Here is a 26,600-nt window from a genome sequence, read left to right as displayed (position 1 = left end):
CCCCAAAGGAAGTACAGGTTTAGTGCAATTCCAAACAAATTCTGTTCATATTTCCCAGGGATTTAGAACAAAGACTACTAAAATATGTATCATAACATCTCCTGAATAGCCAAAGCAATCTGAAAGAATCAAAACTGCTTATTGAAAAAAAGAATGCCTCCCAGACCAATGGAATAGAATGGAGAATCAATTTCTGACAGAAGCTAAATGTTTCCAGAGATGAGGAAGAAGATAAATGAAAGTGTCTTCAAAAAAGACTGGTGGATAAACAGGAGAGGCACATGCAAAACTATTAACTTGAACCTCTGTCTCACACCATATATAAGAATTAATTCACAATTGATTAAATATCTCAACATTAGACTAGAATCTATAAAACAATTGATAGCAAACTTAGGCAGAACTATCCATGATATTGTCTTCAATGTTTCTAAAGTAATTTGATTCCATTGGTAAAGAAAACTACTGAATAGATATCACGTATATCACTTTATCTCCTTTTAGCACCCAGTTCAGCACCAGTGATAATTTCCAGGTCTTATAGTCATATTGGTTCTTCCTCTGCTGCAAATGCACTCTGCTATTTGTAGCAAGATCCCTTCTATGGGCTGCTCTTCCTGGAAACTGGGGAAATTGGTGGGAAATGTGCACTATTGAAGAGTAGTGTACATTGTATGATTGAAACTCACTCACAAACAGCTTTGTAACTGTATGTCTCACGATGATCCAATTAAAATATTCATTAAAAATAAAATAGAATGAGATTCAAACAATAATAAAAACAAAAAATAGTAAAAATAGGCAAATGGGGATACATAAAACTGAAAAAGTTCATGCTGTGAAAGAAATGGCAATTGAAAAACAAAAATACCATACTTCTTGGGAGAAAATATTTGCTCATCATATATCTGATAGTTGTAATATCCAAAAAATATATAGCACTCACAGAATTCAACAACAGAAACAAATAGTTCTGTCCTCATGAGCGCTGAAAAACAGCTCATCCCAGATGGCTATGAGTCAGATACATACTGAATTATACATCTGGATAAATGATGGGCACTGCACTCCTGAGGGCCTCAAAGATGTCCCCCCACCATTATCTGTCTCAATTCTAGCCCACTTCAACTACAACAATAATAAATTCTGCTTTTTTTTATTCTCTTTACAATCAGTTTACTCTGGTTCTTATTTTTTCTTTTAAATTTTGACTTTTTTAAAATAAATTATTATTGTGACCAAAAGTGAATAACAAACCTTTTTCAGTAATATTTGAGATACAGAGTGACAATAAGGGCCCTTCCACTACCAGGGTTGTCCTCCCCCCACCCCATTTCCCAGCATGTGTCCCATATCTCCCTCCTTTGCCCCCCTCCCGGAGTGCTAATGTAACTGTTATCCTCTGTGTATAGCTTGTTGTAGATGGGGTATTGATTCTGTTGTTGTTGACTTTGGGTTTGGTGTTTAAGTCTCATCATTTTTACTTCCACTCAATGTTCATATGGCTGTTTGGTCCTGGTATCATTCATTTTTATTTTCTCCCTCAATTCATGAGGCATAACAAGATGATTCAAGTTGTGTGGTTCTGCTCTAGAAGAGAAAAAAAAGGAGAAAAAGTAACATAAAAAACCAACAAACAACAGTAAAAAAATAAAAGACATTAACTACCAAAAAAACAAAAAGCACCCAGCAAAAATAACAACAAAACAAATTACCAAATAATAACCACAAGAGTGAAAAAGAAAAGAAAAAGAAAAATAGAAAAGGAAAAAAAAGAAAAACAAAAAACAAAAAGAGGAGTTCTAGTTTTGTGCAAGGTTTTGTGCCACCCCCTTCTTTTCTTTTCTTTTCTTTCTTTTTTTTTTTTTGCATAGGCACAGTAAGTATTGGGGAATTATAGAAAGGGAATTCCCTTGGTCCAAGAGATTCAGGGTTTCTCCACCCTTGAAGCATACTGCTATGTGAATAACTACAGGCTTTGTACATGCTCATTACCACGCCCTAGGTCTTTTTATGGTACCAGGAAACTTTCCGCTCAGTTGTGAATGATAAAATTAGGCCTCTGTAACTAGAGATCTTGATATTTGCACAGGTCATAGGACAGTCTAGGTTAGAGTCTTTCTTTACGGTTCTAGAAGTTACGTTCCATCGTTGTTGTAATCAGTATTCTGTAATAAGTGGTCTTTGGCTGAAGCCTGAGATAGAATCTTCATTATGTTTCCAGAAGTTCTGCTCAGTCTCCATTGTCAAAGTCGGACCTCTGGAATTAGAGAGCTTGATTTTTATACACGTTCTAGGCTTAAGCTTAGGGTAGAGTCTTTCTATTTGGTCCTAGGATAAGTTCTGTCGAGTTATGGTTGTCAAAGTTAGTCTGCAGTAGTTAGCACTCTTGGTTTTTGCACAGATCAAAGGACATGTCTTCTGATTTTATCTTACTATTAGGTATACTCCATGAACAAATACAATAGTCTAATAGATCAGAAATTCCAAGCATCATAGGTGTCAGTGTATAGCGAGGAGAACTATTCAAATCAAGCGGAACACAAAGCCTCTACTAGCCATTATACCATAAAGACATCAGCAATAATGGAAGCAACAGTTTAGAATTCTTAACTTATTAGGCACCAAGACCGACCTCCTGCCCCAACAAACCACCACCCAGCTTCCGAAACGAAAAGACTCCCTCGCAGTTCCACATCTCCTGCCCTGGCAAGAAACTTTAACCAACACACCTGCTGACTCATGCTATGTGACCCTTCTCACACACCCCCAAATGTGGACTGTTGCTTGGTACTGCATTCAGCTTCAGAAGGACCCCCAGGTCAAGGACACTACCTGACCCCTTAATGCTGCAAAGCATTTCTCAAACTCAACAAGACCACAGTGTGTAATGAAAAAGTGCCTTGGAATTCATCCCCACAAGAATATCTCTAAAGTTTGGTTTTGTTATCAAGGTGATATTTGCTTCATAGAATATCTCTGTCTGGTTTTGTTATCAAGGTGATATTGGCTTCATAGAAGCTGTCTGGAAATGTTCCTGATTTTTCAATTTCATGAAAGAGCCTGGCCAGGATTGGTAGTAGTTCCTCTTGAAAAGTTTGAAAGAATTCATTAGTGAATCCATCTGGGCCTGGGCTTTTCTTTTTGGGGAGACATTTGATTACTGTTTTAATTTCCTCAATAGTGATGGGGGTGTTTAGATATGTTACATCCTCCTTGTTCAACCGTGGAAGATTATAAGAGTTCAAAATTTATCCATTTCTTCCAGGTTCTCATGTTTTGTGGCATAAAGTCTCTCAAAGTAATTTCTGATTATCAAGGCTGTGTTCTTTACACTGACTGTGTAGAAGAGGAGGTATAGTAAATGCTCCCCATATACACCTCAAACCAGTCCCTTTGCCTGGTCTGTATTGTGAATAGGGGGGATAAAAAATTAAAGAATATCTCTAAAGACTTAATAAGGATGTCTATACTGACTTTGTATGTTTAATATCTATATAATAATGCCTCTCAGGGTATTTATTTCCAAACATAAAGGTAGCCTCCTCCATCACTTTTTTCTTCACCTTTTTTAAAATTCATTTTTATATATTTCTTCTATTTCACATAGATATATATTTTCTTTTACTTAACCTGTTTTGGTTCTGCTTAGTATGATAACCAAGAAGAAAAAGTCTTGCCTGAGATAAAAGTTCAGGTCAATACCAGGGCACAGAAATTGTGCAGCCTGTCATTCTTTCTCCCAAATGTACCAGCAATATAATATGTATATATATAATATATATTATATATATTTTATATAGGCACAGTAAAAAAGGGAAAACCTTATGCACAGAAACAAGCTCTTATATTCTAGGAATAAGAAGAACTCATACATTTTATAACAGGGGCACCTCCCATCATGAACATGTGTCATGTGGAACCAACTTAGACTCCATAAGATTGGACAGTGATCGTCCAACTCTGAACCCCAGATCCCAGAAGTAGAATTGATATGGTTCCCTGCAATACCAGGAACCAAACTCCCCCTGGGAAATTCCTGATACTGTTCTGGCACCAACTTGTGCCAGTTTTGATATGATATCCTGACAATGAGGAAATGGCAAAAACTTGATCTAAAAGCCAGTTGTCCTAAATCCTGCTTTTTAATCCCCTCAAAACCAAAACATTTCATCAAAAATGGGTAGAAGATCTGAACAGACAGTCTCCAAGAAGGTATACACATGGCTAGTTGGTATATAAAAACTTTTCAATTATCACTTACTCTCTAGAAAATGCAACATGAAACAAGGGTTGCCAGTTTACCTTTTTTTTGTGTGCCAGTTTATCTTAATGAAATTTTCCTATATCAAAAGGTCAAGGAACTTTTTGATTGCAGCTCATTACTGGTGAGATGTGGTGAAAAAAAAACTCATTTACTAATTAAAGACAAGATTTTAGTAGTTGTAGCAAAGTAATGTTTGGTGATTAATATTGACATATCAATTATCAAAGAATGAAATCTGTTTCCTATTTTAGTGGATATTTAAAAAACACTGAATGCCAAAAGGCTAATGTCCCGAGCTTAAAAAACTTGACATATTTCTTTTAGGTCTGTAGTTTATTTCTCTGTCTCAGTACATTACTGATATAATTTAGATTCAGGTGTTTCCTATGGCACACATTCAGCAGGGAGGGGAGTGGTTTTTTGGATTTTTTTTTTTTTTGGTGCATATCTTTTTTTTTTTAATTTTTATTGTGACCAAAGTGCATTACAAATCTTTCACTGCATCATTTATGGTACATAGTGACAATGAATGAGGGGCATTCCCACCACCAGTGCTGTCCTCCCTCTGCCCCTGTTCCCAGTATGCATCCCATATCTCCCTCCTCTACCCCCAGTATGCTAGTGCAACTGGTCTCTACTTTATAGCTTGTTGTAGATTGAGCATCCATTCCACCATCATTGGAGATAAAAAGGATAAGAAAAGGGGGAGAAAAAATTTGGTGACAACTACCAAAAAAAGAAAGAAGAGAGAGAAAAAAAAAAAGAAAAATGGAAGAAAAAAATGGACCTGGCAAATAAAAATAAAAATAAATCTCTAAATAACCACAAGCATGAAAAAGAAAGAGCAAAATGGAAGAAAAAAGAGAAGGAAAATAAAGTCAAAAACTAACAAATCAAATCAAAAGAAGAAAAAGTATGGGTGCTGGAGTGGTAGGGTTTGGTGTTCACTGCACTTTTTTTTTTATTTTTTTTTTCTTTATTTTTTTTTTTTGCACAGGCACAGTAAGCATTAGGGAAGAACGGGAATTCCCGTGGCCTAAGAGATTCAGAGTTTCTCCATCCTTGAAGCATACCATCATGGGATCAACCCCTGGCTCCATATATACTCATTACCCCATCCCAAAGGTTTTTTTGTGATGCCAGAAAAGTTTCCTCTCAGTTGTGTGTGAGAAAATCAAACCACTGTAGCTAGCGATCATGGTATTTGCGCAGGTTATAGGTCAGGGTCTAGGATAGAGTCTCTAGGTTCTAGAGGTTCCTATCCATTGTTGTTGTGGTGTTCAGTCTTCTGTAACACTTGCTCCCTGTTTTTGTTCAGTCCCTAAGCCAAAGCCTAGGATATTATGGGTCCAAAGGTTCTGCTCAGTCTCTGTTGTCCAAGTTGGACCTCTGCAATAAGACATCTTGAGGGAGTGGTTTTTTGATTGATTGTAGAGCATTCGGGTTTAAAAAAAAATTTTTTTTTTTGTTTTTTCGGGCCACACCCGTTTGATGCTCAGAGGTTACTCCTGGTTAAGCACTCAGAAATTGCCCCTTGCTTGGGGGGACCATATGGGACTCCAGGGGATCAAACCGCGGTTCTTCCTTGGCTAGCGCTTGCAAGCCAGACACCTTACCTCTAGCGCCACCTCACCAGTCCTGGGTTTAAAATTTTTAATAGGATTGTCTCAGCAATCTGGACAGTTTAAGCATAATGACAAGGTATTCCAATCTTTGCAAATGGTTTTAAAAGACAAAGAAAAATAAAATCATTAAAAAAATCAATAATGGCTTTCCTTATGATGTATTATTTAAGAAATAAATATTTTTGGTGTGTTTGCCTTACATGTGGTCAACCTGGGTTGATTATCAAGTATCTATATGGGCCCCCAAATACTGCGAAGAGTGACATCTGAGTGCAGAGGCAGGTGTAAGCTCTGACCACCATAGGATGTGGACCAAAACTAAAAATAAACAATTATCAATAATCTGATAGAGGACCAGGGAGATAGTCACTGGGCAAGGTTCATCTTACATGTGGCTGACCAGGGTTGATATATGTTACTACATCTGATCCTCTGAGCACTACCAGGAATGAATACTAAATACAAAGCCAGGGGTAAGATCTGAGAATTGCTGGTGGGATCAAAAAATCAAAATTCAAAAATAATCTGGCAAAACAGAAAAGCTATAACCAATTCCCCATGTCTTATTAGTACTGACTTTTAAGTTTGGTAATTGTGATGAGAGAAATGAAAGACTTACCACTGATACCAATGCATGTTATTCTTACATTGATTTCTCACTTTACCTTATTATTTTTAAAATCTTAGCATTGGCCAAATAATAGATTATTGCACTATATAGAGTCAGTTGACTTTAAGCATGCTAAAACTAATGAAACTTTTGTATAATTTTTGATAAATGTTTTTATTGATAGGTAATAAAATTATTGTTCACTATCTGGAGATAAAGTTTCAGAATGAAGACCCTCTTTTTCCTATAACTTCACATTTCCAACAGTACAGAGTGGTTCTGGTTTTGAGATGGACACTACCAGACTTAAATTCTTCCAGGACAGACTGGAACCCAAAACTTCTGGATATGGCCCATATTAAAAGTTAAAAATATGTGCTAACTCAAAGATGGGTAGCTCATAGTAGCCCCAAATTTAATCTTCAACACCACATTAATTTAATCCCTAGCATCAAATATATTTAATCCCGGCACCCTGAGCACTGTCATGTGGGACCTATAAAAATTTAAAATTAGGGGCTGGAGCAATAGCAATAGGGCATTTGTCTTGCAGCAGCCGACCCAGACAGACCTGGGTTCAATCCCCGGCATCTCACCTGGTCCTCCAAGCTTGCTAGGAGCAATTTCTGAGTTCAGAGCCAGAAGTAACCCCTGAGCAACACTGAATGTGACCCCAAAACAAAAACAAAAAAAAGAAAAATAATTAAATAAAATTTACTTAGTCAACTGGGTGGCAATTAAAACTAATCTGAGCACAGAGCCAGAGTAAACCCTGAGTGTCACCACATGTAGTCCCCCCAAAAAATTTAAAATGAAAATGTTTTTACTCATATTCAAGTCAATTGGAGAAAGACACTGTCACTGGTTTGGAGTAGAAAGATCATCAAAAGCTTTACAAATTATGTTGAGTTAATTTCAACTTAAATCTTAACATTTAATTTGGTTGAAATGTAGCCAATCTGAGATGTAAAAACTTTTATTGCCAATTAACACATTTTTATTGCAAGGTGTTAGTGACCAGTTGGTTATAATGTTCACTATATGGAAGTGATTTTTGTTAGTTATATGTTACATTTCTTTTAATGTGGTTCATAATTAACCTGTGCTTTTTTTCTGGTCTGATCTTTCTATAATATATGAAATAAATAACAATATACTTCAAGTATAAGAAATAAAGGAAGCTTTTCCCATTATAGTCAATTTTGTGAAGGCTGGAGTCTCGGGAAGATATTATATTAAAGATGTTTTCTGTTTGAAAAGAATGTATACTCACTATTCCAGATGTTGTGTCCTGCCCACTGTAAACAATTTTAGATTCATCCATCAGTAGATTCTCTCTTTTTTAATATAAACTTTTCAAATAGTCAGGAGTCCCCAAACAATTCATTAAACACTCATTATTCACCCACATCACCTCTAATTTAAATTACATCTTCCTCTTCTCAATTTCCCCTTATATTAGGTCCATTTCTGAGTTTTTCTATTCTGTCTCTTGATTTGTCTATTTTAAGATAACAATTAGTTGTAATTACTGATGTGTTAGATGACATTTTGATATATGAAAGACATTAGTCCCTTTAGTGCTCAAGTTTTTTTTTTCAATTTTTTCTACCTTATATTAAACAGTGACATTTTAAAATAATCATTCCAGTTCAAAAATTCTCTTATCAGTGTCATTTGAATGACATTACATATGATTTAACTTTGAAAGATTATGTATAATATTTTGAAATCCGAGAATCTGCTCTGCTCATTTGTCCTCCTGTCTATCCCTTGGAAGAGTTTTATTGTCCCCATTTATGTTCTTCCCACTGTTGTTATCCCTGGACTCTTTTCTATTGGGGATGGGTCTTTATCTTATTATATTTTAGAAAAGCCTATTCTTTGTTTATAAGTAAAAAGCTGCAAATTAATCTTTTACCTATGGCTTTATGTTATACTAAGTTATCAGTCTTATTATTTCTACTTCTATTCTTAGAAATGCTACCACATGCTAATAGTGATATTTTTTATTAATTTTTTATTTTTAATTATGAGAACAAAGATGCAAAGAAAGAGGACAAGGTAAAGTTACAGTGGAAGGACAATCACCCATAAACAGAATTCTCAGTAGTCCCATTGCTGATATGTTAATTTTGAACTTTCAGCCAAAGAACAATAAGAAGAATAAAACAGAACCCATGTACAATTACTTTGTCCCTCAAGTCCCCAGATTGTAGTACATAATATTTCTTATCAGCACACAAAGCAATCTAAAGACATACAATGTTGAGTTAAATAAATAACGATGGGGCTGGATGGCGATGGATGGAGGCCTTTGTGCTTAGGCCCCAGCCACGTGGCTTCATCCCCCATCCAGCCGGCGAGTTCCAGGCCCAGGTAATCGGCGTAATCACTCACTCACAGGCAGGCGTCAGGAAGCAACAACTTTATTCATGCCCTATCCACCACATGTGTGTGGCCTACTCATAACCTTTCAAGCATTCAGCCATTCTAGGCTTGCCCTGCGTCTTATCCTCTTTCAGCCATCTTCCCTTTGGGCTCCATGCTGGTTCAAGACCAGAACACAAAAACCCAAAGCCAGCGAGCTCAGCAGGGCCTAAAGGGCAAAGAGCCAAAAAGGGCCCGAATCCCCTTCGTCCCAGGCTTATCTAACTTTTCCAAGACCCCTCCCAGGAATGGGCCGGGTCTTGCAGGTAAGGTCACACCTAATATCCGGTTCCCAAGACCCCTCCCAGAAATGGGTGGGTCTCAGGTATACTACATTTCCCCCCTTTCTGAAATATCAAGACCCTTTTTGTAATTCTGACTTCACCTTTAGTCAAAGGTGGGTTAATATTTTTATGCACCAACATAATAGAGTGAAAATTAATATACCAGCCCTTTTCAAAAACATAACATTTCTGCAAAATATACTATACACCTGTAACCTAAAATTCTATTAATGCTTTTTTACCAAGCACTATTTTGGAACTTTTATGTTCCTATACTTTTAAACTATATTGGGGGAACTTTCTGTTCCTATAAACCTTTTTTATACACAAGTACTACAGCATAAATGCATACCATACATTTTAAAAACAGGCTAAGTACATTAAAATACACACAGTAAAACATTTTGCAATTGAAAATATTAACTATGAAAGACAACAAAACACATTTAAATTATAAAGAAAATGACTTAAGACAAAGATGCAGGCGGTTAAAAATCAGATGTTTAAATGGGCTAAGCTGTATTACCTCCCTATTTTTTTTTAAACCACTAACTCACTAAAACTTATCCCATCACCAACTGTGAGTGAAATATATGACTACCCGCTTAGTCCCTACAGTTAAAATCATAAGTTCAGCTGATTAATTTGTCCCACGCTGATCTCACCACGTGGCTTCTGTAAACTTAAAGTTCAGATGCTTGTTTGTCCCACGCTGATTTCACCATGTGGCTTTCTTTCATAGTTTCAGGCCCCATAGACGGTTCTGTTGACCATGAGGTTGCAGGTTCCGCTGCCCGCTGCCAGTTCGCTCACTGTTTTACCTTTGTGATCTGGATGGTGTGTGATTTCAGGCTTGCCGCGGAGCAAAGCTGAGCTGAGGCGTTTCTGCTTCTGGGCTGATAGCTTTTTGCCGCTTTTCCCCTTCAGGCAGCACTTAGCAAGCCAGTTTTTGGCCACAGCTTTTTTGCAGAGGGCTTTTGGATGTTCAAAGTTCAAAGTTATTTAAACTAAAAGTCCAGTCCGAAATTTCCAAAGTCGAAATCCAAATTCAAGCCAAAGGTCATTTTCAGAAAATCAGTCCATTTTCGTCTTTTTTCTCCTCCTTTTCCAATTTAGACTTTTAATAAGTCTTTGAAGAGGCCGAGGTTTTGTTTATTGTAACAAAGTTTCAGTCCTGGGCCTTGGGTGGGAGTGATACAAGTTTTCAACTCCCCTGTATTACTGAAATTTGTGCCCCTAGAAGGGGTCGTGGCCATCTTTGAACATGGCTTCACGTGGTCAAACCCTTTGGGCTGAGTCCATGTGAAAAGAGCCAAAATCAAACAGAAGAGCAGAAATCTCACCCTCATTGCTGTTTTCTTGGGTCCAGGATTCAGGTCAGAGTTCAGGCGCCATTATGTAGCATGAAATAATTAACGATGGGGCTGGATGGCGGTGGATGGCGATGGATTTCTTTCTGCCATCCCAGGCCACGTGGCTCCGCATCCCCATTTAGCCAGCGGGTTTCAGGCCCAGGTAATCGGTGTAATCACTCACTCACAGGCAGGCGTTAGGAAGCAACAACTTTATTCATGCCCTATCCACCACATGTGTGTGGCCTATCTCATAACCTTTTAAGCATTCAGCCATTCTAGGCTACCCTGCGTCTAAACCCTTTCAGCCATCTTCCTCAGAGCTTCCAGCAGGGCCAAAAGGCAAAGACCCTTAATCCCCCGGCTTCCGGGTTTATCTACCTATTCCAAGACCCCTCCCAGGAGTGGGCCGGGTCTTGCAGGTAAGGTCACACCTAATATTCGGTTCCCAAGACCCCTCCCAGAAATGGGTGGGTCTTAGGTATCTGCACCCAAATTCAGGGTTTTAGCTAGGTACACCAACATTTCCCCCTTTTCTTAATAAAGCTGATGCTTCCTGAGGCCTGCCTGCTTGTGAGTCTGATTTCGCCGTTCACCTAACTTGGGACCCGCCGGCTAAATGGTGATGCAGAGCCACGTGGCCTGGGATGGCAGAAAGAAATCCATCGCCATCCACCGCCATCCAGCCCCATCGTTAATTATTTCATGCTACATAATGGCGCCTGAACTCTGACCTGAATCCTGGACCCAAGGAAACAGCAATGAGGGTGAGATTTCTGCTCTTCTGTTTGATTTTGGCTCTTTTCACATGGACTCAGCCCAAAGGGTTTGACCACGTGAAGCCATGTTCAAAGATGTCCATGACCCCTTCTAGGGGCACAAATTTCAGTAATACAGGGGAGTTGAAAACTTGTATCACTCCCATCCAAGGCCCAGGACTGAAACTTTGTTACAATAAACAAAACCTCGGCCTCTTCAAAGACTTATTAAAAGTCTAAATTGGAAAAGGAGGAGAAAAAAGACTATTGAAAATGGACTGATTTTCTGAAAATGACCTTTGGCTTGAATTTGGATTTCGACTTTGGAAATTTCGGACTGGACTTTTAGTTTAAATAACTTTGAACTCTGAACATCCAAAAGCGCCCTGTGAGGTGTAGCCAAAAACTTGCTTGCTAAGTGCCACCCGGAGGAAAAAAGCGGCGAAAAGCTTCTAATTATCCCTGAAGCGGCTCAGCTTGGCTGGGCTCAGCTTGGCCCGGAAAAGCGAAAAACCTGGAATCCACCCTCCAGATTACAAAGGTAAAACAGTGAGCGAACCGGCAGCGGAGCCTGAAACTATGAAAGGAAGCCACGTGGTGAGATCAGCGTGGGACAAACCAGCATCTGAACTTTAAAAGTTTACAGAAGCCACGTGGCGAAATCAGCGTGGAACAAATTAATCATCTGAACTATGGTTTTAGGTGTAGAAAATTAGTAGGTAGTCATATTTTACTCATAGTTGGTAATGGGATAAGTTTTAGTGAGTTAGTGGTTAAAAATAAAAAATAAAGGGAGGTAAAACAGTTTAGCCCATTTAAACATCTGATTTCTAACCAACTGCATCTTTGTCTTAGTCATTTTCTTTATAATTTAAATGTGTTTTGTTGTCTTTCATAGTTAATATTTTAAATTGCAAAATGTTTTACTGTGTATTTTAATGTACTTAGCCTGTTTTTAAAATGTATGTTAAGCATTTATGCTGTAGTACTTGTGTATAGAAAAGGTATAGGAACAAAAAGTTCCCCCAATATAGTTTAAAAGTATAGGAACATGAAAGTTCCGGAATAGTGCTTGGTAAAAAAGCATTAATAAAATTTTAGGTTACAGGTGTATAGTATATTTTGCAAAAATATTATGTTTTTAAAAAGGGCTGGTATATTAATTTTCACTTTATTACGTTGGTGCATAAAAATATTAAGAAAAGGGGGAAATGTAGTGTACCTGAGACCCACCCATTTCTGGGAGGGGTCTTGGGAACTGAATATTAGGTGTAACCTTACCTGCAAGACCCTCCCATTCCTGGGAGGGGTCTTGGAAAAGTTAGATAAGGCTGGGACCGAGGGAATTCGGCCCTTTTGGCCGTTTCCTTTGGCCCTGAAGATGGTGAAGTGAGTTAAGACGCAGGGCTAGCCAAGAATGGCTGAATGCTTGAAAGGTTATGAGTAGGCCACACACATGTGGTGGATAGGGCATGAATAAAGTTGTTGTTTCCTGACGCCTGCCTGTGAGTGAGTGATTACGCCGATTACCTGGGCCTGAAACCCGCTGGCTAAATGGGGATGCGGAGCCACGTGGCCTGGGATGGCAGAAAGAAATCCATCGCCATCCACCGCCATCCAGCCCCATCCTTAATTATGTAATGCAAGAATGCAACTTATGTAACTCCTTAGACATTGAAGGCAAAGTACTTTTTTTTACATTTCCATGCACATGCATATTAGTTTAAGTTAACCTCAAAGGTTTAAGTGGGTTGTTTTTCATAAGGATTAGAGTCAAAGGAGCACAGTAAAAAGGGTGTTAGAGTGGCAATTATTGTTTGCATAGGCTCACCAAAATATGAGGTACATGGAAAGAAAAAGCCTTGGCATAAATACAAGGAGACCCTACCCCAGAAGTTTCCTGGCATAAGACCAAGTCTAGGCTCCAGGCAAACTAGTTTGTCCAATCCAGGTTATTGTGTGTAGTGCCAATACACTTTTATTTTTCACACAGTCTCTGTTGTTGGTATCATCTTTCTGTATTAAAGATCCTGGAATCTGCATTTATGTCTCCCCTTTTAACATTAAAACAACTCTTTCAGGATTAATACTCTACTTCCTACCTCAGTACAATAGAAATTTTTATCATCACTTTCATTTTTGACTTTAATGAGGAGTGCTACTGGCTGGAAACTTGAGATCTCTATTTTATGGTTTTTTTTTAAATAATAGCTTTATTTAAGCACCATGGTTACAAACATGTTTGTAGTTGAGTTTCAGTCATAAAAAATACACCCCTCTTCTCCAGTGCAACCTCCTGCCACCATTGCCCCATCTCCCTCCTCCCTCACCCCCTCTGTCTGTCTTCAAAGAGGCATTTTATTTCTCTCACTACCATTGTCATGATAATTGTTAGTGTAGTTATTTCTCTAACTGTGCTCACCACTAATATTGATGGCTGATCCTTCTGACTCTCATTTCTATGGTCTCTGTGTATTATTACCACATGGTCTTTTATTTTTCTTAAATATCACAAATGAGTGAGACTATTCTATGTCTATCTCTCTTCCTCTGACTTATTTCACTCAGCATGATAGTTTCCATATTTATCCATGTATAGGAAGATTTCAGGACTTCATTTTTTCTGAGGTATTCCTACATAGTATTCAATTGTGTATATGTACCTGAATAAGAAATCCCACCATTTTGGGGCCGGAGAGATAGCACAGCAGTGTTTGCCTTTCAAGCAGCCAATTCAAGACCTAAGATGGTTGGTTTGAATCCCATTATCCCATATGGTCCCCATGCCTGCCAGGAGCTATTTCTGAGCAGATGGCCAGGAGTAACCCCTGAGCACTGCCAGGTGTGGCCCAAAAACCAAAAAAAAAGAAAAAATAAATTCCACCATTTCATATATATTCTAAAGTATTCCTGTATAGTATTTCATTATGTATATGTACCACCGTCTTTTTAGCCATTCACCTGTTGTCGGGCCTCTCGGTTGTTTTCAGATTTTGGCTATTGTAAATAGTGCTGCAATGAACATAGGTGTGCAGAGGGCAGAAAAAGTTATATTTCTATGGACTCATGCCTTAATCTTTCCCTAGGCTTGCATAATCTTCGAAATTGTAATAATTTTCTTAGTAATCATTGATGTGATATGCAACACTTCTATTTTTAATTTTATACTGACATTTTTCAAAGTAATAAACATTTAATATTTCCAAGTGAGAAAAAATTCATGTTTACTGAATGTATTTCACCTGTCTCTCATGCATTATTACATTTTATTTTGCTACAACTTAATCATATATTTTTATGCAGACTTGAAACTGCATCTCAGAGTGGTTATATTACATGGTCGGTCAGTTGCCAAACCAATGCATGGTTTCTTAAAATGCTATTAAAGGAAAAATAAAATTCTTTAGGATTTGAGTTAGCTTTCTATTAAAGGAGAGCATAGGAATAACAGTATATCAAAATAATAGCTATACATTAAGTTTAGTGAATCACAAACTACCATAGACTCTATTATTTTTGTTTTGTTTTGTTTTATTTTTGTTTTTGGCCCATACCTGGCAACACTCGGGAATTACTCTTTGCTCTGTGCTCAGAATTCACTCCTGGCAGGTTCAGAGAACCACATGTGATGCTGGGGATTGAACATGGGTTGGCCACATACAAGGTAAATGCTCTACCTGCTGTGCTATCGCTTCAGCACCTCCCTCCCCCATAGTCTCTGTTCTTGACATTACTTGAAATTAATTACTCAAGCAAATACTATCCTCTTTGGAAAAATAAAAATATAAATAAAAGCCAAAAACAGATTTGCCTTTGTGATGGTAAGTCATATGATGTATACACTATAGCACTATACAGATCTTGATCCAGTAGCTATACAATAAGTGTCATGCATAATACCTTTAACATACCTCAAAAGTAGCTCCCGAATTTTAGTATTATGCTAACTATACTAATATTGTGTTGTATGGGTTCATTTTTGTTATCATGGTTTACAAAGATTTAATTTTTGAAACTGCAAATTTTGGCCATTGTTTAATATTCATTTGGTTAGAGTTTGTGTACAGCTCCCTCTATTTTAGTGTCTACCACATGGCAGCTCTAGGTTCATTTAATGAAAATATTTTGGTCTAAGATCTGAGGATATAAATTCAAAGTTATATTAAGCTATTTCTTCCATATTTATTTCTGCCATGCTGTTGACTCCCAAATAAGGAGGCAGCTCTTAGTCCCCATTTCCTTTCCACCATTTCTTATGTCTTCAGATATCTGTGTATTAAATGTCCTATTTTCTTTTTTTAATAATATCTTTATTTAAAAACCTTGATTAAAAATATGATTATGGTGGGTTCACCAGTTAAACTTTCCCATCACCAATGTCCCAAATCTCCCTCCTTTCCACTTTATCCCCGCCTACACTCTAGACAGGCTTTCTACTTCCCTCATTCATTCACATTGTTAAGATAGTTCTTAATGTAGTTATTTCTCTAACTGCACTCATCACTCTTTGTGATGAGCTTCATGTAGTGAGCTGGACCTTCCAGCACTCCTCTCTTTTGTCTCTGAAAATTATTGCAAGAATGTCTTTCATTTTTCTTAAAAACCATAGATGAGTGAGGCTATTCTGCATTTCTCTCTCTGTCTCTGACTTATTTCACTCAGCATAATAGATTCCATGTACATCCATGTATGGGAAAATATCATGACTTCATCTCTCCTGATAGCTGCATAATATTCCATTGTGTATATGTACCACAGTTTCTTTAGCCATTCATCTGTTGAAGAGCATCTTGGTTCTTTCTAGAGTCTGGATATTGTAAATAATGCTGAAATGAATATAGGTTTAAGGAAGGGATTTTTGTATTGTATTTTTGTGTTCCTAAGGTATATCTCTAGAAGTGGTACAACTGGATTGTATGGGAGCTCAATTTCCAGTTTTTGGAGGAATCTCCATATCACTTCCCATAAAGGTTGGACTAGATGGCATTCCCACCAGCAGTGGATAAGAGTTCCTTTCTCTCCACATCCCTGCCAGCACTGCTTGTTCTCTTTGTGATGTGTGCCAATCTCTGTGGTGTGAGATGTATCTCATCATTGTTTTGATTTGCATCTCCCTGATGATTAGTGATGTAGAACATTTAAAAAAAAAGATTAAGTATTGATTTGATTGTTTTTAATTCAAAAATTATTCTAAATGAGGTGCCAAAAAGAAAGAGAATGATGAAAAGATGAAAATGGAAAGAATAAAATAATTTGACCCCTGGTAAGAAAAAATATAATTAAAAAGGCAATTTTGGGGGCCGGCGAGGTGGCGCTAGAGGTAAGGTGTCTGCCTTGCAAGTGCTAGCCAAGGATCAGGACTGCGGTTCGATCCCCTGGCGTCCCATATGGTCCCCCCAAGCCAGGAGCAATTTCTGAGCGCTTAGCCAGGAGTAACCCCTGAGCATCAAACGGTGTGGCCCAAAAAACCAAAAAAAAAAAAAAAGGCAATTTTGGGGCTGAAGCTATAGTACAGTGATAGGGCATTTATCGTGCATGCAGTGGACCTGGGACAATTCCTGGCATCCCATCTGGTTCCCCACATCCCATATGGTTTCCCAAGCTTGAGAGGAACACAGAGCCTAGAGTAACCCTTCAGTGCTGGTGGTGTGGCCCTCAAATAAAAGACAATTCATATTTTTATTAAATACAGTAACATAGCCTAAAGTTTGAATGATGAGGGACAAGTGTGTTTAAATTGACCACTCAGAATGACAATTACAGTGGTTGTAATTTTACTTAAAGCATAGGGTAACTTACCCAAGTAATGAAGTTTTTAATGCCTCATCACAACCCTAAAATACAACTGTTAGCTCTTGTTTTTTTTTTTTTTTACCCCTACCAAGAATTACTGGTATATCACAGGGGTGGCAAACACGCAGCCGCATGCAGCTCCCGGCCTAAATGAATGTGGCTCTTTGCCTCTTATCATTATTTTGTATACTGTGGCTCTTTGCCAAGTTTGGATTTTGTTCTGCTGCTTCTGAGGAGGGACCTCTGAGGAGAGATCTCTGAGCTGTGTCCTCCCGTCTCCCATCCCTCGGAAACAACTGCACGGCCCAGCGAGCAGGGACCGTGTAACATGAGTTCTAATGTGGAGGATGCAGCACACCCTCACCATCACTGCAGGATTTTTACCCTCACTCAAAATGGCAAAATGCAATATGTGTTTAATAGATTATTGTTAAAATTATATGTTTTTGTGTGAGTGTTTGTCTGTTTTGGCAGGTCACTGCGTGGTGTGGCTCTCTGACTCTCACAGTTTGTGTCAAACTTGTTCACCACCCTGGTATATCAGATGCCTCCGATTCATCTACCACATTCCAAACACTGTGAAATATATATAAAATATGTGAGGCATATTTTTTATCTTATAAGTAGTTGGTGTGTGAGACGTGATACAATATATCATTAAGTTGCCAAATTTTATATTAACAAGTACTCTAAGAATTGAAAACATAGAGGTCGAAAAGATAGTACAGTGGCGTTTGCCTTGCAAGCAACTGATCCAGGACCTAAGGTGGTTGGTTCGAATCCCGGCGTCCCATATGGTCCCCCTGTGCCTGCCAAGAGCTATTTCTGAGCAGATAGCCAGGAGTAACCGCTGAGCACTGCCGGGTGTGGCCCAAAAACCAAAAAAAAAAAAAAAAAAAAAAAGAAAAAAGAAAACATAAAAGAATGTTTTTTATGGATGAGGTAAAGCAGCTGGGATGTTCTTTGGAGAGAAATTAGGACAGAATGTTTTTATTTATGTTCATATCTAAAATTGCAACATTAATAATGTGAATGAATGAGGGAAGTAAAAAGCCTAGACTATAGGCAAGGGTGGGGAGAAGGGAGATTTGGGACATTGGTGATGGGAATGTTGCACTGGTGAAGGGGGGTGTTCTTTACATGACTGAAAACCAACCACACTCATGTTTGTAATCAAGGTGTTTAAAAATAACATATTAATTAAAATATAAAAATATAAAAAGGCAAAATTTTAAATAATTTATAATATGCTTTAATGTACCCCATAACTTTTTCAGCTCTGAAAATGCACAATGATAACTGTGTTTGCTATTTCCAATATATGTTGTTTTTTTATTTTGTTTTGTTTTGTTTTTTTAGCTAGAAACAGTCCCATAGGTTTCCTTGGCAAAACCCAGTAAGTATGTTTTCTTTTCCAGTTGATTTCAATTATACTCTATGACATTATTATAGTGGACTGAAAACACTAATATAATAAGAAAATATATGGTCCCCTGGCCCCATTCCATGTTTTAGTGTAAAACTTCAAAGTGAAGTCCAACTTCAAAGTGAAGTCCAGTCCTCAGTCTATATAAGGCCTACACAGTATTTGTGGTTTGATCTTATACAGTATGCTTTTTGTAAGCTGCTTATTGCCTGCCTACCTGTACTGTTTGAAACACAAATGATATAACAAATATTTGGATAGTCACTGGCAGGAAAAAAATGATTCTTCACTCCCTGCTGTTGAACAAACTGAAAGTATTTCTAGAAGTTTAATGAGATCTGTTATTTGAAAATTTAAAATGATCTGGAATCCAGAGAGCTAGTATGGGAGTGCAGGCTCTTGTCTTGTCTGCCTTGCACAGAGCCAAACTTGGTTCCATCTCCAGTACAGCATATATTTTCCTGAAAATTACCAAAAGTGTTTCCTTAACACAGAATCTACAAATCTAAAAATAAGGACTTTTCTATATGATACATATCCTTCTTCGGAGAGGAAAGCTAGAAGATGCTTTCATGGGTGTTCGTGCATCAGCCTTTGTTATGGACTGAACTTTACCCATTCTTTATACTACCCAAAACCCATTCCTAAATTAAAGTCTTCATCCACAATGTAATTATGTTTGGATTTGAAGTTTCTGGAAGATAATTATGTCACAGAACTGGACATTTGTGGTTAGTACCTTTATAGGAAGAGAAACAAAAGAATTTTAGTTTCTTTGAGTGAGTATGTAGTAAGAGAATAGTCATCTATTACATAGGAAGAGGATCTCACCAAGAACAATCATTTTGGAAGTTCATGTGTCCAGACTTATGAAGAAAAAAAAAACAACCTTTGGCTTCTAGGTTAATGAATTTTGATAAATAGAACTTGTTCAGGAGCATGGTAGGTGAAAAGCAGTGCCATTTTCCACCGTAGATTCAAAGAAAAATGACTCTTCTATGTTTCATGTCGAATGAGGGAGTTTCAAAAAAATCTGTCATGATTCTCTTCAGTCTAATGGAATGTAGAGGTTTCAGTTATGGGTTATGCCTATAAAATATAAAGCTCAGTTGCTAGTGGTGGGCTGGATTATTTCAGCCTAAGAACTATGTGGGAAAGGCTCCATTTTGAAAAAAGGTACTGTGTTTTTCCTGTATATCTGATAAGAATTCTACAGAAAGACTTAGATTTAGATCATCTTGAAGCAGATACCACCAAAGAACCATGCAGGGGTAAACAGTACTGAGGAAAGACTCAAAAACCATCACAGATGACTAATTTAGGTCAGAGAATTGCAATTTTAAGAATCTCCAAAATTGAAATTTTAATATCTCCTAAAAGTATCCCATAAGAAAAATCATTTATACATCCGAATTTAGAGGGCATCCATATTAATTTATAAAAGTCGAATGAGACTTTTCTGCATATTTTTGTCTCCACATGAGTCCGGGATTCCATTATAAATGAGGGTGGTGGGGAAAAACTTAGATGAGCCAGGGGTGGGAAATAGATTGTTATATCCCCAAATGTTGTGTGCTTTAAGTAGAAGGGAGGACATTTTCAAATGTGTGAGTATTCATGTTGAACTGTATTGATTTTGGAAATACTGAAAACAATTTTTAAAGGGCAAATAGCTGAACAATAATGTTATAGAAATGACTGGAATGTAATTTAGAAAGAATCTATCAGCTTTTCCTTATAGTTTACAAGGAATTATTTATTCAATACAATATTTCATATAGCATTTCATCAAAGCATATACTGAAAGTATGTTTTCCAATGCAATTAATAATTTCATATCACTTAGTGTAAATAGCTTTTTAAAATACATTTTAGATTTTCAAGTCTAACAAGAAGATTTCTATTTAAATAAACAATATTCCTGCTCAAGATTTGTAAAAACATTCTTTGCAGTAATTAGTACTCCCTCTAAGAGTGTTTATGAGTAGCCAGGCAACCAAAAGCAGAACTCAGAAAACCTGGTTGAAAGTCATGTCCCTACAACTTCTTACTTTGCATCGACCTTTAATTCTTGGTACTTCTGGTATCACATTTGAGATTGACAATTATAACCTCTGGGATATGAGCCCTCATCCCTTAAAGCACAAAGGTTTTTTAAATTTCCCTTTCCTAGTGCCAAAGTAGGTGCTGGGCACTAAAATGCTTACTTAGTAAGCATTGAATAGATGCCTTTTGTCCTACTTAACAAAAAAAAAATGGTGTAAAGCCATTTAAGGTGATATACATGTTGTACTGATGCCAGAGATACCACACAAAGATCATTATCCAAGATAGAATATGTTTTCAAATGTCTAAATGCCTTTATTCCCAAAAACATTTAGCATCTCTCATTATTCACAGGACTTACTAGTGTGTATCATCTTAAATATGTTGTCCTTAATGTTTCTGCTCCAATCTATCCTGAGTTTTAGATATACTGCAAGTGAAAGGGCTTTTAAAAAAAGAACTGAATAGGTAAAGAAAAAACTCGAACATAAAGTGTCTTTCTACTTCTTCAGAACAAAGTATGAGAAATTTTGATATAACTATCCAGCTACAAAATGAATAAAGGTACCAAAATGTCTGGTTTTTATAGACATCTAAAATGGTGGTGACAATAACGTAATTCTAGATGACTTGAGTTGACTGGCTGACAAACATAAAATATAAGAACACAGATGCTAGAGCTTCATGATCACTGAAATGCCACTTGCTAAAATATCAGAAGATATAAGTAAAAATACATAGTCCAAGAAAGAGCCTTTTTTTGCCTCCAACTTAGACTTTTGCCAGTGTTATCTACAGTGGTGTACATGTATATAATGATTTCAAAAATAACACAAAAATAGTTTGCAAACCTATTTAGATCCAGGCAAGTGTGTCAGCCCTAGGGCCCTCTCTCTTCATTTTTCTACAGCTGACAATGGAAATAGACTTTTGTAACAGCCATTCTCTTTTCTAGCCAAGGGGGTTGTTGTGGAGACTTGTGGAGTTAGAGCAGTAAGAGAATTCTTACATATACTACACCTGATTTCTAGCAGCAGACAGACATGAAATTTGAAAGTACCCTGCTTAGATTCTGTGCCTTGGGCTGCAGATAGGAAGAGGAAGAAATTCTTCCATCAGTTTGAAGTCTGCATTGCAATTTAAACAAATGCACACACATATGCCTACACTTCTTTTTCCACCTGCTCCTTCTGGTTAATTTACTTACTTCTACAAGCTACATCTTGCTAGTGGTATTATCGGCCTTCTCTGGTACTATAAATCTACCCTATTAGTTAATATACTGCACTAAATAATGTGGTTTTCTAACTGTAAATACACCCTGAGTGATAGACATTTAACAAAGCCTACAGTCTTTATTTTCTATAGTAGGCAGAACTCTACTATATGTTGCCATGAATTGAGTGCAAATCCAAAAATGTGAACATTATATATTTCTTTGAAAGCTATAACTGCTATGATGTGTATTTGATATATGGTTCAGACATTTTTTTTTCTATTTCCCTGCTTGTGATTATGATGGTAATGCATTTACACATTGGATAGTATAGTCAAGAGATTCTGAAAAGTCCTAAATGGGCACTATGGAATATTAAAGAACATCTTCCACCAGAGGAAAATTAAAAAAAAAGCCTATTAAAAAGTATTTATCTCAGATGATATGACTTTTAAAGGATTAAGTACACTGTGGTAATAAGGTTGAGAAAAATCAGTTTTTCATATATCTCCAGATGATAGGTAATTCTCCAATTGCATTCTGTTCAGACCACAGCTAGACTTGTTTTCAGAATTAACTCTTCTAACAAATTAGTATGGGAATAGGAGAATTGCTTTATAGCAGACTTTGATATTCGGTGTCAGATTTTTTTTAAGTTCATTTTAAAATTTACATTCTGCATTTATGCACACAAATGTGCCTTTATATTTGATTATCACATCTATAATGATTCAGTGCATTTGTTCATGATTTATGTGTACTAATTTTGGAATTGTGAGCACAGTAGAAGCATATTAAAAACAGTGACATTCAGAAAAGTGGCCGCTGAATTTAAATGAAATCAGAATTTCCATTTTTTAATTGTACTGATTATGTGGAATTCTGATATGAAGCATAATACGACATTTGCTGATTCTTTAAAGCATCTTTTCTTTATTCCATCAGTAATTTGTTAAACTAAGATATGCAATTTGTAACATCCAATGGAACAGTCGAGGGGTTGTTTCTGAGAATTTAAATGAAAAGTACTTCTCTTTTAAGAGGCACATCTAGAAAATAGCATCAAAGTACAGCTGTCATAAAATGCTATTAAATGTATTCTGTAGCATCATGATAGTACAGTAGCTCAGTCTTACTAAAAGTGGGTTAGATTGCTCCTTCCCTTAAATAGGGAGAGGTGGAATGATACAGGAGTGGCCTGGAGTGCAATTTGTGGGGAGTGCTTTCTGTTTGTTTCTTTAAGAAACCATTTCTGGGAGTAGAAATAAATAAAAGAATTTTTTTGACAAACAGGATGATAGAATAACTTTTGGAGGTTTTGTACTATTTACCTCTACAATAGGAATCTATAATTTTTATTGGTGTAGCATCACGTAATTATATTATATATTAATGTGATTATATATACATTATTATAAACCAGTTTCCATTTATAACAATGTTACCATTGAATGTCCATTTATGTCCCTCTCTATACTATTCAACTCTATCCCATTCCTATCTGCCAAATAATGGGCTCTTACAGTCTACAAATTCGTTGTATTTTCTTTTTATTTCTTTCTTTTATTCTTCAAGTTAATTTGGTAATGTGCCAATGGCTTAAGGTTTAAGAGAGGTAAATCTCACACAATTGTGTGAATACTGAGTCATCATGCTTATGATCTGGAAAAGAATCCTACAAGTTTATTTTTGTTTTATTTGTTTCTGTTTTTTTTATTCTACACATATTAATAAAATCAGATGATTTTTCTTCTCCATCTTTTTGCAGTATACACAATAAATATAGTCATATGGTGACAAATTACATTTTATCACCTTTTTATAGCTTAGTAATACTCTATTATGTATAAGTATCCCAAACTCTTTATTGAACCTATCCATGGGTTTGTAACTTGCTTCCAAGCCATAACTATATAATAATATTGTGATGAATATAAGAGTGCAAATATCTTAAGTAAGTTTTTGTTTTGTTGAAAAAATGCGCAAATACAAGATGACATCTGGGTTATAGGAAATTAAAGATTTTTTTCTGAGTTTTTGAAGAATCTGTAGTTTTCCTTTTTTCATACCATGCAATTTTAATGCACACCAACTGTAAACAAAGTTTATGTTTTTCCACTTCCTTTTAAACACTTATTTTTTAAATATTGGATATTAATTATGCTCAGATGTATTAGATAATGTCTCATTGTTGATATTTCTTGCATTTCTTCATTGGTAAGAGATATTAAATTTATTTTTGTATGGATATTGTCCTATCTTTTTTGAGGAACATTTTATTATGATCTATTGCCCAGTTTTCAATTGGGTTGTTTGATTTTTGTCTTTAAATTCTATGAGTTCTCTATTTGGGATTTTTGCTCTTGTCAAATATATAATTTTCAAATATTTCTCTTTAAGTAGGGTACATTTTTATTTTGATAATAGCTTTTTATTTTGTTTTGCTAGGCAGAAAATTTTAGCATGATGTTATTTTATTTTACATTTATTGCTCTTGCATTGTAGGAAAATGCCCAGACTATTTTTAGTAAAATTTTTTACTGAAGATCAGATTCAGAGGCAAGCTAGAGGTTAAGAGAGGAGCTGGTGAGTTAGAAGGGCACAGAAGTTATCTCGGGCCATGCGGTTTCCAGACCTGAGACTGATTTTATCAGCGTTCCTGCCGGTGATCCTGCCTGCTTCAGAGGTGGTTCGGAACTTACACACACTGATTCCTGCTGGTTTGTGCTGGAGGTCAGAAGGGTGCGGAAGCCATCTTGGGTCATGCTGTTTTCAGCTGCCTTAGACTGGATTTCATCAGCATTCCTGCTGGTGATCCTGCCTGCTTCAGAGGTGGGTCCGGACATACACACAAACTGTTTCCTGCTGGTTTCTGCCGGGAGTCAGAAGAGTGCAGAAGCCATCTTGGGCCATGCGGTTTCCAGCTGCCTGACACTGGATTTCAACAGCGTTCCTGCTGGTGATCCTGCCTGCTTCAGAGGTGAGTCGGGACATACACACACTGATTCCTGCTGGTTTATGCTGGCAGTCAGAAGGGCACAAAAGCCATCTTGGCCCATGTGGTTTCCAGCTGTCTGAAACTGGATTTCATCAGCGTTCCTGCTGGTGATCCTGCCTGCTTCAGAGGTGGGTCGGGATGTACACACAAACTGATTCCAGCTGGTTTCTGCCGGAGGTCAGAAGGGTGCAGAAGCCATATTGGGTCATGCTGTTTTTAGCTGCCTGAGACTGGATTTCATCAGCATTCCTGCTGGTGATCCTGCCTGCTTCAATGTGGGTCAAGATGGACACACACTGATTCCTGCTGGCTTCTGCTGGGAGTCAGAAGGGCGCAGAAACCATCTTGGGCTATGCGGTTTCCAGCTGCCTGAGACTGGATTTCATCAGCGTTCCTGCCGGTGATCCTGCCTGCTTCAGAGTGAGAGACAGAATTGAGGAACTCTGCTGGAATTCAGATGCCAGCAGCTCTATCTGCCTGTCTTCTGTGCTATGCTCCATTTTTGGCATGATTTCATCCTGTGTGTGGCTCATCTACAGATGGCTCACCTTACATGGAGCCTTCCCTGGACGTGAGTTTATAAGCCCAGAAAGGGGAAGCCACTGAACTCTGCTGGAACTCAGATGCCAGAACCCCTATCTGCCTGTCTTCTGTGCTGTGCTACATTTTTGTCCTGATTTCATCCTGTGTGTGGCTCATCTGCAGAAAGCTCGCCTTCACTGGAGCCTTCCCTCGAGGAAAGTTTACAAGTCCAGAAAGGATGGAGCCAGAGGAACACAGCCCCTACACTTCACTTCCTGGCCATACATATCATTTAGCCAATGAATACAACCACAACATGTAGAAAAATCCACAATACAACTGTGACAATGGGGAAGAAATGCAGGCCAGCACCAGACATAGAGAATGATGATGGCAACTCTGATGACTTGAACATGATTAACCAACTAGTCAGTCTCTCAGATAAGGAGTTTAGAGTCGCAATATGGAAGATGTTCAAAGAACTCAAAGAAAGCATAGAAGAGAACACTAATAAGATTCAAGATAATATGAAGATAGAAATCAGAAAACTCCAAATTGAAATTTCTGGTCAAATAACAGTTCTGAAAAACTCAGTAGATGAATTGAAGAAAAACATGGTTGAACTTTCCCACAGGTTAACAGTAGCTGAAGATAAAATTAGTACACTGGAAGATGAGATGAATAACAACTCCATACAGCAGAAGAAATTGGAAAAAATCCTTAAAGCAAATGATCAAACAATGGAAAAATTACTCAAAGAATGGGAACAGATGAAAATAGAAGTCTATGATAAGCTCAACAGAAACAACTTAAGAATCATTGGAGTCCCAAAGACCCAGGAAGAAAATCTCAAGGAAGAATCAATGGTCAAGAACATCATTAAAGAGAAACTACCAGAGCTAATGAATACATGTGATCAAATCCTGCATGCCCGAAGAGTACCAACTAAAAGAGACCCAAGAAAAAACACCCCAAGACACATCCTAGTCACAATGATGAATCCCACACATAGAGACAGAATTCTGAAAGCAGCAAGATCAAAAAAAGAAAAGTTACATTCAAGGGAACATCCTTAAGATTGACTGCAGACCTGTCACCCGAAATTCTCAAGGCCAGAAGGCAGTGGTGGGACATACTGACAAAACTCGATGAAATAAATGTTTTACCTAGAATACTGCACCCAGAAAAACTACTTTCAGGTTTGAAGGAACAAGGTATGGTTTCACAGAAAAACAACAGCTCAGAAACTTTAAAGACTCAAAACCATTCTTAA

The 26,600-nt window shown here is 37.3% G+C and overlaps 1 protein-coding gene and 2 non-coding genes across 3 annotated transcripts in view; 2 read left to right on the top strand and 1 right to left on the bottom strand.

Moving 5' to 3' along the window:
- The window catches only part of B3GALT1 (beta-1,3-galactosyltransferase 1), a 726,928-nt gene that overhangs the window by 145,701 nt on the left and 554,627 nt on the right, over nucleotides 1-26,600 (top strand). The window lies entirely within an intron of this gene.
- On the top strand, nucleotides 3,303-3,431 carry LOC126010205 (small nucleolar RNA SNORA51). Its single transcript, XR_007496328.1, has one exon. It is a non-coding gene; the product is annotated as a small nucleolar RNA SNORA51 (small nucleolar RNA).
- On the bottom strand, nucleotides 23,381-23,481 carry LOC126010272 (small nucleolar RNA U13). The gene has a single exon (XR_007496369.1). It is a non-coding gene; the product is annotated as a small nucleolar RNA U13 (small nucleolar RNA).

Source organism: Suncus etruscus, chromosome 5 (assembly GCF_024139225.1).
Source record: "Suncus etruscus isolate mSunEtr1 chromosome 5, mSunEtr1.pri.cur, whole genome shotgun sequence".
Classification (NCBI taxonomy): domain Eukaryota; kingdom Metazoa; phylum Chordata; class Mammalia; order Eulipotyphla; family Soricidae; genus Suncus; species Suncus etruscus.
This window is presented reverse-complemented; position numbering and strand designations above follow the sequence as displayed.